Raw genomic sequence first — 17,430 nt, 5'->3', positions numbered from 1 at the left:
ATTAGTGGACCATAGATAATCACTAATATTGCTAGTGTAATTGCTTGAGATAAGGCCTATAAATTCTGAGAATAAATGTGCCATTTTTCTTAGCCTGCTTGTAGCAAGGAACAAGTCATGAGATCAGATATATTAAAAAAAATAAACAGTTACTCCTGAGGCTAACTGGAGCAGATATTGGAGGAAAACAGGACAGTAGCCACTTAGCCACACTTGGCTGTTGTTGATATGATTAGATAGACAGTTGAGGCCTCAGCAGATGAGAGGAACATATGGGAGTTAGCTCAGAGAAGAAATTAGAGCCAAGGTCAGAAGAATTAACATAAAAAGACCAACTTCAAACAAACTGAAATCAGAGAGAAACATAGAAACATAGAAATGACGGCAGAAGAAGACCAAATGGCCCATCTAGTCTGCCCAGCAAGCTTCACACATATTTTCTCTCATACTTATCTGTTTCTCTTAGCTCTTGGTTCTATTTCCCTTCCATCCCCACCTTTAATGTAGAGAGCAGTGATGGAGCTGCATCCAAGTGAAATATCTAGCTTGATTAGTTTGGGGTAGTAGCCGCCGCAATAAGCAAGCTGCACCCATGCTTATTTGTTTTACCCAGACTATGTTATTAGCCCTTATTGGTTGTTTTTCTTCTCCCCTGCCGTTGAAGCAGGGAGCTATGCTGGATATGCGTGACGTATAAGTCTTCTCCCATGCCGTTGAAGCAGAGAGCCATGCTGGATGTGCATCGAAAGTGAAGTATCAGGCCCATTTGGTTTGGGGTAGTAACCGCCGTAACAAGCCAGCTACTCCCCGCTTTGTGAGTGCGAACCCTCTTTTCTTCTCCCCTGCCGTTGAATCAGAGAACTATGCTGTATATGCATTGAAAGTGAAGTATCAGGCTTATTTGATTTGGGGTAGTAACCGCCGTAACAAGCCAGCTACTCCCCTCTTTGTGAGTGTGAATCCTTTTTTCCACATTTCCTCTTGCTGTTGAAGCTTAGAGCGATGTTGGAGTCAAGCCTGTGTATGTTTATTTAATAAGGGTATTGACTCCAGGCAGTAGCCATCATTCTGGCGAGTCACCCACTCTTCATTGGCAGCCTCTTGACTTTATGGATCCACAGTGTTTATCCCACGCCCCTTTGAAGTCCTTCACAGTTCTGGTCTTCACCACATCCTCCGGAAGGGCATTCCAGGCATCCACCACCCTCTCCGTGAAGAAATACTTCCTGACATTGGTTCTGAATCTTCCTCCCTGGAGCTTCAAATCGTGACCCCTGGTTCTGCTGATTTTTTTCCTTAGGAAAAGGTTTGTCGTTGTCTTTTGATCATTAACACCTTTCAAGTATCTGAAAGTCTGTATCATATCACCTCTGCTCCTCCTTTCCTCCAGGGTGTACATATTTAGATTCTTCAATCTCTCCTCGTACGTCATCCGATGAAGATCCTCCACCTTCCTGGTCGCCCTTCTCTGTACCGCCTCCATCTTGTCTTTGTCTTTTTGAAGGTACGGTCTCCAGAACTGAACACAGTACTCCAGGTGAGGCCTCACCAAGGACCTGTACAAGGGAATAATCACTTTTCTTACTCGATATTCCTCTCTCTATGCAGCCCAGCATTCTTCTGGCTTTAGCTATCGCCTTGTCGCATTGTTTCGCTGACTTCAGATCATTAGACACCATCACCCCAAGGTCCCTCTCCTGCTCCGTGCACATCAGCCTTTCCCCCCCCATTAAATACAGTTCATTTGGATTTCCACTCCCCATATGCATGACTTTGCACTTCTTGGCATTGAATCTCAGCTGCCATATCTTCGACCACTCTTCCAGTTTCCTTAGATCCCGTCTCATTCTCTCCACTCCTTCCGGCGTGTCCACTCTGTTGCAGATCTTAGTGTCATCCGCAAAAAGACAAACCTTACCTTCTATCCCGTCCGCAATGTCGCTCACAAAGATATTGAACAGGACCGGTCCCAACACCGATCCTTGCGGTACACCACTTAAAACCGCTCTCTCTTCAGAGAAGGTTCCATTTACCATCACACATTGTCTTCTGTCCGTCAACCAATTTGCAATCCAGGTCACCACCTCGGCACTCACTCCCAAGCTTCTCGTTTTATTCACCAGTCTCCTGTGCGGAACCGTATCAAAAGCTTTGCTGAAATCCAAGTATATGATATCGAGCGCTCTTCCTCTATCCAATTCCTTGGTTACCCAGTCAAAAAAGTCAATCAGATTTGTCTGACAGGATCTTCCTCTGGTGAATCCATGCTGCCTCTGGTCCATCAATTCTCCGGACTGTAGATAGTTCACTATTCTCTCTTTCAACAGTGACTCCATTACTTTTCCCACCACTGAAGTGAGGCTAACCGGTCTGTAGTTACCAGCCTCCTCTCTGTTCCCACTCTTGTGAAGCGGGACCACCACCGCTCTTCTCCAATCACTCGGCACCACTCCCGTTTCTAGGGATCTATTGAACAGGTCGCACAGCGGTCCCGCCAGCACATCTCTGAGCTCCCTCAATATCCTTGGATGAATCCCATCAGGCCCCATGGCTTTGTCCACTTTCAGATTCTTTAGCTCTTCCCATACATTATCTACTGTAAACAGATCTGAAGAAAAGCTCGCGGATATTAAGTTCCTGATTTTCTACTGCTGTGTTTCTGGTTTTCCCAAGATATATAAGTCTCACACTGGATACTGTGAGGGGGAGTATTTTTGTATATTGCAAATGTTGCTTACCTGTAACAGGTGTTCTCACAGGATAGCAGGATGTTAGTCCTCACATATGGGTGACATCATCAGGATGGAGCCCAATCATGGAAAACTTCTGTCACAGTTTCCAGAACTTTGACTGGCACCTACTGGGCATGCCCAGCATGGCACTAACCCTGCAGCCAGCAGGGGTCCCCCTTCAGTCTTATTTGAAAGCTACAGGCAGTGCCGAAAAATAAAATAAGAAAACGTAACGAACCCAACACTGCGGGGCGGCGGGCGGGTTTCGTGAGGACTAACATCCTGCTGTCCTGGGAGAACATCTGTTACAGGTAAGCAACAGTTGCTTTCTCACAGGACAAGCAGGATGGTAGTCCTCACATATGAGTGAGTACCGAGCTGAGGATTTTATTTATTTATTTATTTATTTAATTTTATATACCGGCAACCGTTTGCACATCGTGCCGGTTTACAAGTAACTTGCAACAAAAGATATATAGGCGTAGCCTTTACAGAGAACGGTGTATAACATAAACGCAGTAACAGAATAAATAACTGAATAACTAATAAATAGGATGTCCAAGAAATGCATCAAATGTATCCAGGTGTGCAAGGCACTAGGATAAAATTTGGCCGAGGGCATCCTGAACCTTAACGAGCAGACGGAAGGGTGTTGGTACCTCACGTTGTAAACAGGTTACGAAGGACAGACTGGCCAAAGATGGAATCTTGTCTTCCCGCTTTGTCCAAACAATAGTGGGCTGCAAAGGTATGGAGAGAACTCCAGGTGGCAGCCCTGCAAATGTCAGGAAGCGGCACCGATCGTAGGTGTGCTACTGAAGTCGCCATGGCCCTCACAGAGTGTGCTTTAACATAGTCTTGAAAAGGAATGCCTGCTTGCTGATAGCAAAAAGATATGCAGTCCGCCAACCAGGAGGAGAGAGTCTGCTTACCCACAGGCAGCCCTAATTTGTTAGGATGGAAAGAGACGAACAATTGAGTGCTTTTCCTGTGGACAGCTGTACGGTCTAGGTAAAACGCTAGAGCCCATTTACAGTCAAGGGTATGCAGAGCCTGCTCTCCTGGGTTGGAATGGGGCCTGGGAAAAAAGGTAGGTTGTATGATGAATTGATTTAGATGAAAATCCGAAACTACCTTGGGTAAGAATTTAGGGTGAGTGCGCGGAGTACTGCCCAGTCCTGCAGAAGTTTAGTGTAAGGCGGATAGGTAACTAGGGCCTGTAATTCACTAACTCTGTGAGCTGAAGTGATTGCCAAAAGGAAAATCACTTTCCATGTTAGATAGCGAAGATCACAGGATTGGAGAGGCTCGAATGGTGGTTTCATGAGCTGACCCAAAACTAGGTTAAGGTCCAAAGAAGGGGCCGGAGGACGAAGTGGAGGCTTGAGGTGAAGCAAGCCCTTCAGAAAACGTGTTACAAGGGGTTGTACTGATATGGGTACATCCCCGACACTCTTATGGAAGGCGGCTACTGCACTGAGATGCATTCTGATGGAAGAAGTTTTTAGACCTGACTGATAAATGCCAGAGATAGTCCAAAAACTTCGTGATTGGACGGGTAAAGGGGTCAAGGGACTGAGAAGAGCACCATGACGTGAACCTGTTCCATTTGTAAGAGTAAGATTTTCTCATGGAAGGCTTCCGTGAAGCAATCAAGACACGGGAAATTGGTTCAGAAAGGTTAAGTGGCTGAAGGATTAACCTTTCAACATCCATGCCGTCAGGGACGAGGCGTGAAGATTGGGATGGCGGAGGCACCCGTCGTTTTGAGTGATCAGGAGTGGGTCCTGTCCCAAGGGAATGTGCCTGTGGATGGAGAGATCCTGCAGTATTGGAAACTACACTTGGCATGACCAGTGAGGTGCTATCAGGATCACGGTTTCCTTGTCCTGATGTAACTTCACGAGAGTCTTCGAGAGAAGAGGAAGTGGAGGGAATGCATAAAGTAGACCAGTTGCCCACGAGAGGGAGAATGCGTCTCTGGGCTGAGAGTGTTTGCTGTGAATGAGAGAGTAGAAGTTCTCTACTTTGCGGTTTTGAGGAGACGCAAAGAGGTCTATCTGAGGATATCTCCATTGTTGGAAGATGGAGTTCGCTACTGAGGGGTTGAGAGACCACTCGTGCGGTTGAAAGATGCGACTCAGCTTGTCTGCTAACACATTGTCCACTCCCGGCAAGTCGGTGGCCCTGAGGTACATCGAATGGGAGAGAGCTTCCGCCCATATCTGTGCAGCTTCCTGACACAGAAGGAAAGAGCCCATGCCTCCCTGTTTGTTGATGTACCACATGGCCACCTGGTTGTCCGTCTGGATCAGGATAACTTGATTTGAGAGGTGATCCTGAAATGCCCTGAGAGCATATCTGATTGCTCGAAGCTCCAGAAAATGTTTGGTGTTTGGCTTCCTCTGGAGACCAAGATCCTTGTGTCTGCAGATTGGCCACATAAGCTCCCCAGCCGAGGTTGGAAGCATCGGTGGTGAGAGTTATTTGAGGGTCTGGAGCCTGAAAGGGCAAGCCTTGGAGGAGATTAATCTGATTTTTCCACCAGGCAAGAGACTGACGGAGTGAGTCGGTTTCGTGGATAATGGTCGACAGGGGCTGAAATCTTTGAGTCCATTGAGACCTTAAGAGTCCACTGCATGACTCTCATGGCCAAACAGGCCATTGGTGTGACCTGAACTGAGGACGTCATGTGTCCCAGGAGGATGAGAAAATGGCGTGCAGTCGCGGAGTGCTGAGATTGCAGCTGGTGTGCAAGAGACACGAGAGTGAGGGCTTGCTGTCGAGGCAGGAAAGCCTTTGCCTGCAAGGTGTCCAAGTCTGCCCCAATGAACGACAAGGTTTGAGATGGGACTAAGTAGGATTTGTCGTAGTTGACGAGAAATCCTAATGAAATTAGAGTGTGTAAGGTTAGATTGAGGGACGACAGAGCAGCTTGCTAAGTGGGAGCCCTGATTAACCAGTCGTCTAGATAGGGGTAGACGACTAACACCTTGGGTCCTGAGGAAGGCTGCAACTACTACGAGGCATTTTGTGAAGACTCGTGGCGCAGATGCTAGGCCGAATGGGAGCACTCGATATTGATAGTGCTTGGGGCCTACTAAAAACCTCAGGTATTTGCGATGAGATGGAGTTATCGCAATATGAGTGTATGCATCCTGGAGGTTCAGAGAGCAGAACCAGTCTCCTCTTCGTAAAAGAGGAAGAAGCGAGCCTAAGGTTACCATCTTGAACTTCTCTTGCTGGAGGTACTTGTTGAGGGCTCGTAGGTCCAGAATAGGACGAATGCCTTCCGATTTTTTTGGGATTAGAAAGTACCGGGAATAGAACCCTAGGCCATGCTGAGAATAGGGGACGGGTTCTATTGCCTTGGACTGGAGAAGGAGGGAGACCTCTTGATCCAGATGGATGGAGTGATCGAATGTTCTCCACGTCGGCAGAGGTGGGGAGTCCGGAGGCACGGAGAGAAAGTTCAGATGGTAACCCTGAGCAATTATCGCCAGTACCCATTGATCTGAGGTGATTGAGTGCCATATGTTGTGGAAGTGGCACAATCGACCACCCACTGGTATATGAGGCAATGGAAGCTGGCTGCTGCTCTCTAGGTGGAAGTCAAAAGCCTGAAGCAGGCCCTGGCTGAGGAGCTGTTTGAGGTTTTTGTTTACGTGTTTGACGAGACTGTGGTTTTTGAAAAGGTCTCGTGGCACGGGATCTGGTTGGTGGCAGGTAGGACTTCTTTGGGTGGAAGAATGACTTTTTAGAGTCCTTTCTGAAGGGCTGTTTAGAAGAATAGTCAGAAGGCATCAGAGAGAGCTGTCTTAGGGTCTCATGATGGTCCTTAGGTTCTGCCACCGTCCGTTGAATCTGTTTGCTAAACAGATTATCCCCTACACAGGGCAGGTCAGATAACCTGTCTTGTACCTCAGGACGAAGATCAGAAGACTTAAGCCAGGCTCACCTTCTCACCGAAATAGCAGCTGCAGATACCCTTGTAGCAGTATCAAAGATATCATAAGAAGATCTGATCCCATGCTTGCCTGCCTCAAAACCCTTGTTTACTAGGGTTTGAAGTTGATCTTGAAATTGCTGAGGCAGGGAGTCTGTCAAGTCTTGTATCTGCTTAGAAATGACCCTGTTATATTGGGTCATATAGAGTTGGTAAGTAGCAATTCGGGAGATGAGCATTGATCCTTGGTAGACTCGGCGGCCAATGGCATCAAGAAACTTCTGTTCCTTGCCAGGGGGAAAAGAAGTATGAGGCTTTGACCGCTTTGCTCTCTTCTGTGCCGATTCTACCACTACAGATTGGTGATCCAATTGTGATTTCTGAAAGCCTGGAGCTGACTGTACCAAATAGGTAGTGTCAGCTTTCCTATGGACTGGAGCAATGGAGCCAGGATGTTCCCAGTTCTTCTTTAGGAGATCCAGAAGTACCTGGTGGATAGGAATGGAGGTTATTACTTTGGGGGCATCTAGGAATTGGAGCAACTCCATCATCTGATGCCTATTATCCTGCTCAATCTGTAATTGGAAGGGAACCAATTCAGACATTTCCTTCACAAAATTGATAAAGGAAAGGTCCTCTGTAGGAGAACGCTTTCTACTTTCAGTGGGTGAAGATGGTGAAGGCAAATCATCGGTGTCTGGTGAGAAATCATCAGTCCAGGTATCATAGGGATCATCCCCTGCCTCTCTAGGATGTAGAGGGGGACAGGATGGTGGGATACCTGAAGGTCCTGGTCTAGGCTCCGAAGGAATTGAAGGAATAATTGGAGGCACCGATGAAGGCATCGAAGGCACCAGCGCAGCCATCAAGGGCATCGATTGATGGCTCCATGGCGCCAACGGGCGTATCGGCACCGATGGTTGGATCGGTGGCGATGGACGTATCAGTATCGATGGCTGAGGCAGAACCCAAAGAAGGAATGCGAAACGGTGTTTCTCCTCCCGAGGACAGAGTGAGCGGAGATGGCACCAGCGCCATTGGTGACCCAGGGTGCATCGGTGGAAAAGCAGCAATAAGCGCTTCCATTCTGAAGAGCAGCGGTGCCAATGCTGCTGGAATCGGGTCGGTGGTCGGTTCCACTATCGGTACCGGTGTTGGTGCCGGAGGAACCTGAAGTCGTTGCATCGCCTTGTCGATGGCCGCCTGAACCATCCGGTCCAGTTCTTCTTGGAGACCTGGAGCAAGCAGCTATCAGGAGTACACTATACCCATTGGTCCTGAGTCCATCTGGCTACACTAAAGAAAATGAAATTATCAGGTAAGTAATTTCTCCATTTTATATGCTTTTATTGCTTATTCTCCCTTATAAGTAAAAACTTCTATACTTGTAAATAAGTATGTTGTGTATTCTGACATATAAACTATCACTCAGCCCAACTTTTACACTGTTTCCACTGTTATTTTCAATTTATTATTAATATAAATTTAAGATCTTCCTCTGCTAATGCAACATGCCTTAGCTTTATGATTCGGATTTTCCTCATTACGTTCATCGTCCTTGATCCTTTGAGATTTGCATCCATCAACGATACCTCTGCATTTAATTTTCTCTTGTATACATATTTTCCAAGGGGGGAGATGTCATCTTTCTCCTGTTGTTCTGGCTTTGTGTCCTTATTGGCAAGATTCTCTTAGTAATAATTGTGGTGCATGTGACAGCTCAAGCGGTCAGTGGCTTGGGTACAGTCAGAGCAAATCACAGTGAATTTAAGCAAACAAAATGGCCACCAGCCTTCACTTCGGATACTTCGGATAAGAAATGCAAACAAAAGAAACAGTGCAGCATTTCACCTTAATCTCAGGAGAATGCAGGCAATACACAGTCTTTTTTTTTTTTATAATAGCAACAAGTGGGAGCCCAGCTTAACTGCTGGTCTCATAACAGTAGTACATCTCACCTTAGCTTATTATTGACTACTGTAATGCTTTATACATTGGTCTTCCCGCTGCGATTCTATGACCTATCCAACTCTTAATCAACTCGGCTGCACGACTCCTGTCCGACACAAAACGCTCTGATCACATTACACCAACTCTAATTCATCTCCATTGGCTTTCCATACCCAAACGCATCAAATATAAACTGGGAACGATAATTTATAAACTTCTGAATGTCTCTTGTCCATGGGCCAGCTCCTTACTCAAATTTTACCAACCCACTCGTTCTCTACACTCATCACAGCACCTCCTTCTCGAAGTCCCCTCGCCAAAAGCAGCACACCTCTATATTACACGCAAATGCTCCTTCTCCATTGCCAGACCTATGTTCTGGAATCTCCTCCCTCTCGAAATACGAAAATGTGACTCCCTTAAAAAGGTCAAAGGTGGAGAGCGTGAGGAAGGGCTGGCTGGAGACATCGATTCTGCTGTGCTGTGAGGCCCCGGGACGAGCGGTTCCTGCCTGCCCCGACGGTGAGCTCGCAGCAGAGGACCCGGTGACGTCAAGGGGCGGACCTGGAGGCGGAACCAGGAACCCCTCAAAATCGGGCTGTCAGGCTTAGCCTGGCTTTGCCTGAATTTCGCCTGGAATTCGCCTGGGTCATCGTAGGCTTGACGAACTGGCTCCTAAAGGTACTGTTCTCATAGTATTGTTACTATCTCTAGCCTGATCCTTTCTACGGACTATCTGGTGGGATTTTTAAGACTTGCATAGATAAGCGACTGAAGCAATCTGGTTCTAGTTGTATAGGTGGTTAAAAATTGATTAGAAAATGCCTCCCAAAAGGAAGGGTAAGGTGAGGGTTTTCCCTCTCTTCCATTATCTTCCCTATCCACCAAGAAATCAGTCGTTTCATGGTCTCACCTGCATTCATTAAGGCAGGTATCGAAGAGACTGATGTGCTAGGCAGTCAGGGAGGACTGCCTGGGCTGGCAGAGGAGGCCTCCTTAAGTCCTAATGCAGGACTTCCACCGGCACAGAGACTGGGTGATGGGTATAATGGAGAAGCTCCTGTAGATACTAACTCTTCTATTCCTGGTGCGGGAGTGTTTGAAACCGTCAATATAGAAATAGAAGCACAGGTAGCTGTGGGCACTGAAAATTTGACTCCAGTAGGAGTAGAAGGAGGAATGGAGTCTACAATTCCCTTCAAGGGGATTGATAACCAACTGACCAACAATTTGCCCCCAGTTCCAATCACCCGCCCTGCTGTGGTGACATTAGACACCTTATGGGAGATGATGGTGGGAATGATGAATAATATTAGGGGCTTGGAGATCAAAGTGGATACACTAAAATCAGGGAACCAACAGGAATATTATCATGTTCAAAAACAAATTAAGGATACTACAGATAGAATTTAAATGCTTGAGGTTAATGAAAAGAAGAATCAGGAATTTCATTTAGCAGTGGTTAAGGATAGAGAAAACATTACTAGACGAGTTGAAAATCTTGAAAACAACACCAAGCGTTTAAATCTTAGATTTTTAAACTTCCCCAAGTTAATTGGAGAAGTTCCATTAATCTCATTGAAAAAGTTTCTTATTGAAAACCTTGGCTTTGTAAGTGAAGAATCTCCTTTGGTAATAAATTGTCATTTTCTACCTAAACCAAGAAATGTACTACTTGAAGGTTCTAATCAGATGTTTCAAGGTGATTTAACAAATTTTTTAGAGGATTCATCCGCACAGGTGATTGACAGAGGAACTTTATTAGCAACCTTCTCATCAATAAACGACATTAACTTGGTAATGAAGAGGTATTTCAGTAAATATCCCGTCAATCATCTGGGGAAAGTAGTTAAGGTAATCCCTGACTTAGCGGTATCCACACAAGTAAGGCGAAAATCTTTTTTGGCCTTTCGCCAAAAAATTGTGGCACTGGGTTTCTCTTTTACTTTAAGATACCCCTGTAAATGTTTAATTAAAAAACAAGAGGAACTATATATTTTTTTATACCCAAGCAACTAAAAAGTTTTCTTGAACAACGGAAACTGACAACTTCATCCCCGGTGTCTAATATGTAATAAGTTGTATGCAGGTTCTATGCATTTAAATTTCCTTAAAAGCTGTTGTAGTAATCTCCCCTGGGTTCTTTCCCACACTCCCCTCTCCTTATTGATCTGATATGAAGTGGTTTAGATAAACCAATATTTCTAAGTAAGTTAAATTGTAAAATGTTTTTCTTTTTGTGTAAATTGCCATTTATCAAACCATGAAATTTTTTTTTGTGAATCATATTTTGTGTGCTTTATCAGAAAATCTATAAATAAAGAAAAAAAAAAAAAGGTCAAAGGTCTTCTCAAGACTCATTTGTTTAAATCTGCCTATTTTTGTTTTATGTTTTGAAACTATTTTAATTGCTATTGTTTTATGCTTTTTAATGTAATTTTGTTTTCTTTTTATTGTTAATTATTTTATACGTGTTTCCTTGTTAACCACCTAGACCATTCTGTGTTAGGTGGTCTATAAACCTAATAAATGGTAAATGGAACATTTAGTCTTCGGACATAGCAAGTCTTAGTATATGGGAACTCTCTCAATGCTTCCCAAGGCCACCCTAAGCCCTCTAGGCCCTGAGATCTTATGCTCTGGTAAAGGGATCCCCCACTTCACCCAGGATCCCCTGCAAGTTTCACTCTTAAGGAAGACCGGGTGGGATAACTATGCCTGATCCTTTAAGATAGCCTTAGGAGATAGCTGTTAACTCCCTCACATACCCTCTTCCCCTCAACTCAGCCTTGCCATAATGAGCACCTGCCTGTACCATGGACATCTCTCTGGACAGGAAATCCGCATTAGCATTTCCCCTTCCTGCCCTAAGTCGGATCTTATAGTTGAAAGGCTGCAGGGTCAGGAACCACCTCACTCTTGCATTGGATTCCTTGTTCCTATTTATCCAAAAGAGCGGTTGGTAGTCTGTTACGAGTGTGAACTGCCCCCTCCCAACAGATAATAGCACAAGGCCTCTTAAGGCCACTTGACTGCCAAGGCCTCATCCTCAACTATGGAGTACCTTCTCTCACATGGCATTAGCCTCTGGCTAATGTAGGCCACTTGGATGTTCTCGGCCATCCTTCTGGGCTAAGACAGCCCCCAAACCGACCTCAGAGGCATCTGTTTGCACCATGAAAGGTTTGGTGAAGTCCAGATTGATCAGGACTGGTTCAGAACATATTGCCTTCTTCAGGGCTCTGAAGGCCTTCTCCGCTTCCTCTGACCACTGGACCTTCTTTGGAGCTTTCTTTACCAGTAGCCTTGTGAGAGGCTCCACCTTCTCTGAATAGTTAAGAATAAACCTCCTATAATATCCCAAAAGGCCTAAAAACGATCTCACTTTTGCCTTTGTTTGCAGGACTGGCACCCAGGTAATCGTCTCGATCTTTCTGGTCTGTGGATGGATCTTGCTCTTCCCCAGCATATAGCTAAGATATTGGACCTCTTGCCCACCTAGGAAGCACTTTTTGGAATTAAACGTCAGCCCTGCTTTCTTCAGACTGGTTAATACAGCTTGGAGTTGGCTAAGATGGGTCTTCCCGTTGTGACTGTAGATCAGGATCTCACCTAAATAGACGGCTGCATACCCTTGATGTGGGCTGAGCAGGCAGTTGATCAATCATTGATACATGGCAGGGGTGCCATGAAGGCCAAACGGGAGTACTGTGAACTGGAACAGCCCCATGGGTGTAGACCAGCGGTTCTCAACCAGTGTTGTCACCAAACACACACAGATGTGTCGCTACACTTCCCAGTCCCCTGCTGACTTATCTGCGCCCCCTGCCCCAGCAAAATAGGAACTCGTTCTCCACCTGGCTTAAAATGCTGATATCCAGGGCAGAACATGACAGAAGAGCTGAAGTCAGCAGCACCAGCATGGTCTCTTCCTGCCCCCAGTGGCCCGGAAGAGGAAGTGGTATGCAGTGGCTGCATACAAGGGAAGAAAAGACCATGCTAGTGCGTGCAACATCGGCCTGAAGAGCAGCGTGGCGCGGAGCAAAAGAGGAGCAACGTCAGCCCCTGCAACGGATGGGAGTCCTTTCTTGAGGCCGCAATGGCTGGAAGTGGAGAAGACTGCTGCTGTCGTTAAGGCTGGAAGTGGAGGAGACTGCTGCTGTCGCTGGTTCAGTGGGGGTAGAGAGAGTGAGTGAATGAGCAAGCATATGTGTGTGTGAGAGAGAGACAGCATGTATGTAAGTGAGTGATTGAAAACCTGTTTGTGTGAAAGAGAGTATGTGTGTTTGAGAGTCTGTGTGTGATTGAGAGCCTTTATGTGTGAGAGATATAGCATGAATGTAAGGTATGATTGAGAACCTGTATGTGTAAGTGAGAGAGATCATGTGTATGTATGATTAAGAGCCTGTGTGTATAACTAAGAGAGAGAGCATGTGAGTGTGTGATTGAGAGCTTGTGTGGTAGTGAGAGAAAGAGAGAGCATATGTGTAAGTGTGTGAATGACAGTCTATGTGGAACACCTGGAGGCTGCCATGCCTTGCCCTGCCCTGCTGAGCCCATTCAACATCTCGGGCTCTGCTGCTGGGAGAATGACTCTGGAACAACTTTTCCCCCTGCTGGCTCCCGTATCGTCGATGGCGCCCAGCCCTGCCCCCCCCCCCCATGATGTCACCTTTCCAGGTGGTGAAGAGCCAGCGTGGGACGCCGGAGGTACGCACACTCTGTTGTGAGCAAGAAGGAGCACGGTGTGCTCCTGGGTGTTACTGAGGCCAGTGACTCTTTTCATTATGCTGGATATAATGCTTGTTTTAACAGTTCCACGCTTACTGGTCAGGGCTGTTATGGTAATCTTACTTCTCACAAATGCCATTACTACTCTCAACCACCTTTTCTCAAGACAGTTTGATTAGGGGAGTACAAAGGGTTCTCCTCCATGCTTTCTTTTTCTTTCAGTCTCATCAGTGCTCAGTCGGTGAGGAGTAAGTTTCAATGAATTCACGATATTATCATTCGTGAGCAGATTGATTTTTGCTGTATCACAGAGTCTTGGCTACTGGATTCAGATGCCATTACGCTTTAATTTAATTTCTCCTCCTGGATACTCAATTGTGTCTCACACTCGTCAAAAGAAGAGGGGTGGCAGTTTATTGGTGATCTATAAATATACTTAGAACATTAAAACTGAAACCATCTCACATGACTCCTCTCTGGAAATGCTAGTAATTTCTGCTAGTAGTTTCTCATTATGCTTAGTTTATATTCCCCCAGAATTACTTGCTAATAATTTATCACCCTTTTTTGAACTGCTGATGCTCTCCAAAACTGATCTAAACAATATGATCATTCTTGGAGACTTTAACTTACAAACTGACATCTCCCCTCCTCTACCATATTGCACTTTATTTCTTGATATTGTGGACTCACTTGGTTGGAGCCAATTGATTTCTGAACCTACCCATAAACTAGGCCACATCCTAGACCTTGTTTTCGTTAACAAGTCTTTTTTCTCAGTCTGCTATCTCTTCCTTAACATTTAGTCAAGTTCCATGGTCTGATCATTTTTTGCTTCAATTTTGTTTTCATACTACAAATAACTCAATCACCACTCTTCAGAGCACTTCCAGTCATGTCAAACGTGGTATAATTGAGTCTGATCTTTTTTCTTCCACTATTATGTCAGCTACATCATCAATGTCTTTTCTTAACATCTCTGATTCTATTACCCAATGGGACGATATACTTCTCTCAACTCAGTGTCCTTTAAACCTCAGCCATGGTTGTCTTCTGAGGTTAAATCTGCTCGCCAAATTTAGAGAAAATCAGAACGTGCTTGGCGTAAACACCCCTCCTCTCTTCTTGTTCAAGCCTTCAGAGCATCCTTAAAAACTTTTCAAACCTGTATTTTTCAAATTTAATCAATAACGTTGGTTATGACCCTAAACTTTTGTTCAGCATCGTTAAACGTCTTACCAACAACACTGAATCTGCGTTCCTCTAACAACCTTTCTGTGGATTTTTTTCTCAAATTTTTAACTTAAAGATTGAAAAATTATGTCTCAATTTTGTCAACATTCCTAAATGGTATTTAGGAGAAGCTGTCTCTATGATAGCTGCCTGATCTGACTTTGATTATGTATCATCAATGGGGGTCTCCAACCTCATTGCTAAATCTAACATTACCATCTGTCCACAAGCTCTTTGTTCATTTGCTTTGTTTAAAGCTGCTAAAGATTCAATAGCTCCTCTCTTTGCATGCCTTAATTAATTTGTCTTTAAATGAAGGTACTGTTCCTAACAGTCTTAAGCATGCAGTAGTTTGTCCTCTCCTGAAAAAAAAAACAATCTTGACCCCTCTGATCAATCCGATTATAGGCCAATGTCATCATTACCCTTTTTCTAAAAAATTCTTGAAGCATCAGTATTAACTCAGTTTTCAGATCGTGTCGAGAAATTTGAGGTTCTCGATACTCAGTTTGGATTTTGTTGGGCTCTCAATACAGAACTCTTACTTCTTTCTTTAACTGACACCATTAGAAGAGGTATCAATAATGGTCATCAATACATATTAGTCTCTCTCAATATTTCATCAGCATTTGACACTGTGGATCACAACATGCTACTCTTTCGTTTACAGGAAGCTGGCTTATCTGGCATAGTGCGCAACTGGTTCCGTTCTTATTTATCTAATCGCTCTCAACAAGTAAAAATGCACACTGACTTCTCACATGTTCCTCAAATTAAAACTGGAGTCCCTCAAGGCTCCTCTCTCTCTCTTCATTACTTTTCAACATTTACTTAGTGCCCCTCTGTAAAATTCTTTCGAATTTGACAGTCGCTTACAAACTATATGCAGACGACATGCATTCGTTTTCATTCATCTTGGGATGTTACTTTTAAGTCACATTAATATTTGCTTTTATTCTATTAAATCATGGCTGGAACTCAATAAATTAACACTAAATATGTCAAAAACTGTATGATTTGTTTTACCCGCCGGTGAGAAGTTGTACGTGTGCATGCGATGCAAAGAGCTCCTGGCTCTCGGAGAACGAGTCCCATCTCTGGAGGCTAGAGTGGCAGACCTGGAGCCGCTGAGGCAGACAGAGAGGTATAGAGGCGAGACCACTGATGGAAGGAGGATGCTGGGCTTGGTGGACCCTTTACAGTGACGTGCCGCCAGGGCCTTCTGACCTATGCTTCTTTTTTTGTTACCATCGTCGGGCATGCTCTCGGTTACCTTCATGGCCATTGCCCAACAGCAAAGACAGCCTGCAGCAGCTCTGGGAACCATAAAAAAAACCCCAAAAAACCAGAAGCCGAGTTGCCGAGCAGGGGCCTGCCTCATTGTGGTGGGGGGCCAGTCACGGAGTGAGGCAGCAGCGGTCCAGGTCTGTTATCGTGTGCGGTCAGTCAGAGCATTCTAGGAAGAAACTGCATAGAAAGGGGCAGCAACAGGCTTGAAACAAGGTCCCGCTGTCTACCCCTGGGCAAAGCAGAGGCATCGGGACTCGGGAGGGGCCGGGCCTTAAGAAGGCTGCAGTGTCTGCACCCATGCGGAGCAGGGGGGGGGGGGGAAGGCTGCTATGCCTGTGAGTGAAGCCAGGCAGGCAGGCAGGCAAGCGGCTCTCTGTTTAGGATTCCTGGTGTCTGAGTCTGAAGTGCAGAAGGTTAGAGGCAGTCACGGTGTCTGCTGAGTTCGGGACTTGAGTAGGGAGGGAGGATCGGTTCCTGATTCAGAGTTTACTGCAGGGGACTCAGGGAGGGTTAGGAGACTGAGGCTCACCCTCTCCTCTTCTCAGGCAATCTGACTCTCAGCTTGAAAGTGACTGACTGCTGGCAACTGGGAGGAGAGATGGGGTGCGTGACTCAACTGCTGGGGACTAGGAGGGGAGAGGGACTCAACTGCTGGGGGAGATTGGGGTGAGGGACTCAACTGGTAGGGACTGGAGGGGAAGAGAACATAAGAACATGCCACACTGCGTCAGACCAAGGGTCCATCAAGCCCAGCATTCTGTTTCCAACAGTGGCCAAACCAGGCTACACATACCTGGCAATTACCCAAACATTAAATAAATCTCAAGTACTATTGCTTATTAATTAATAGCAGTTTATGGATTTTTCCTATAGGAACTTATCAAAACCTTTTTAAAACCCAGTTACACTAACTTCTGTAACCACATCCTCTGGCAATGAATTCCAGAGCTTAATTGTGCGTTGAGTGAAAAATAATTTTCTTTGATTTGTTTTAAATGAGCTACTTGCTAACTTCATGGAGAACCCCCTGGTCCTTCTATTATCTGAGAGAGTAAATAACCGATTTACATTAATATGTTAAAGTCCTTACATGATTTTAAAGACCTTTATCATATCCCCCCTCAGCTGTCTCTTCTCCAAGCTGAAAAGTCCTAACCTCTTTAGTCTTTCCTCATAAGGAGAATGGAACAGCTCCCCTATCATTTTGGTTGCCCTTCTCTGTACCTTCTGCTCCAGTGCAATTATATCTTTTTGGAGATGAGGTGACCAGAATTGCACACAGTATTCAAGGTGCGGGCTCACCATGGAGCAATACAGAGGCATTATGACATTTTCTGTTTTATTAACCATTCCCTTTCTAGTAATTCCTAACATTCTGTTTGCTTTTTTGATCACACAGCACACTGAGCGACGATTTCAATGGGTGATAACTCCTAAGATAGAACCTAACATTGTGTAACTATAGCATGAGTTATTTTTCCCTATGCATCACTTTGCTCTTGTCCACATTAAATTTCATCTGCCATTTGGATGCCCAATCTTCCAGCC

This window comes from Rhinatrema bivittatum, chromosome 2, assembly GCF_901001135.1.
Source record: "Rhinatrema bivittatum chromosome 2, aRhiBiv1.1, whole genome shotgun sequence".
Lineage (NCBI taxonomy): Eukaryota > Metazoa > Chordata > Amphibia > Gymnophiona > Rhinatrematidae > Rhinatrema > Rhinatrema bivittatum.
Note: the sequence above shows the minus strand (reverse complement) of the source record.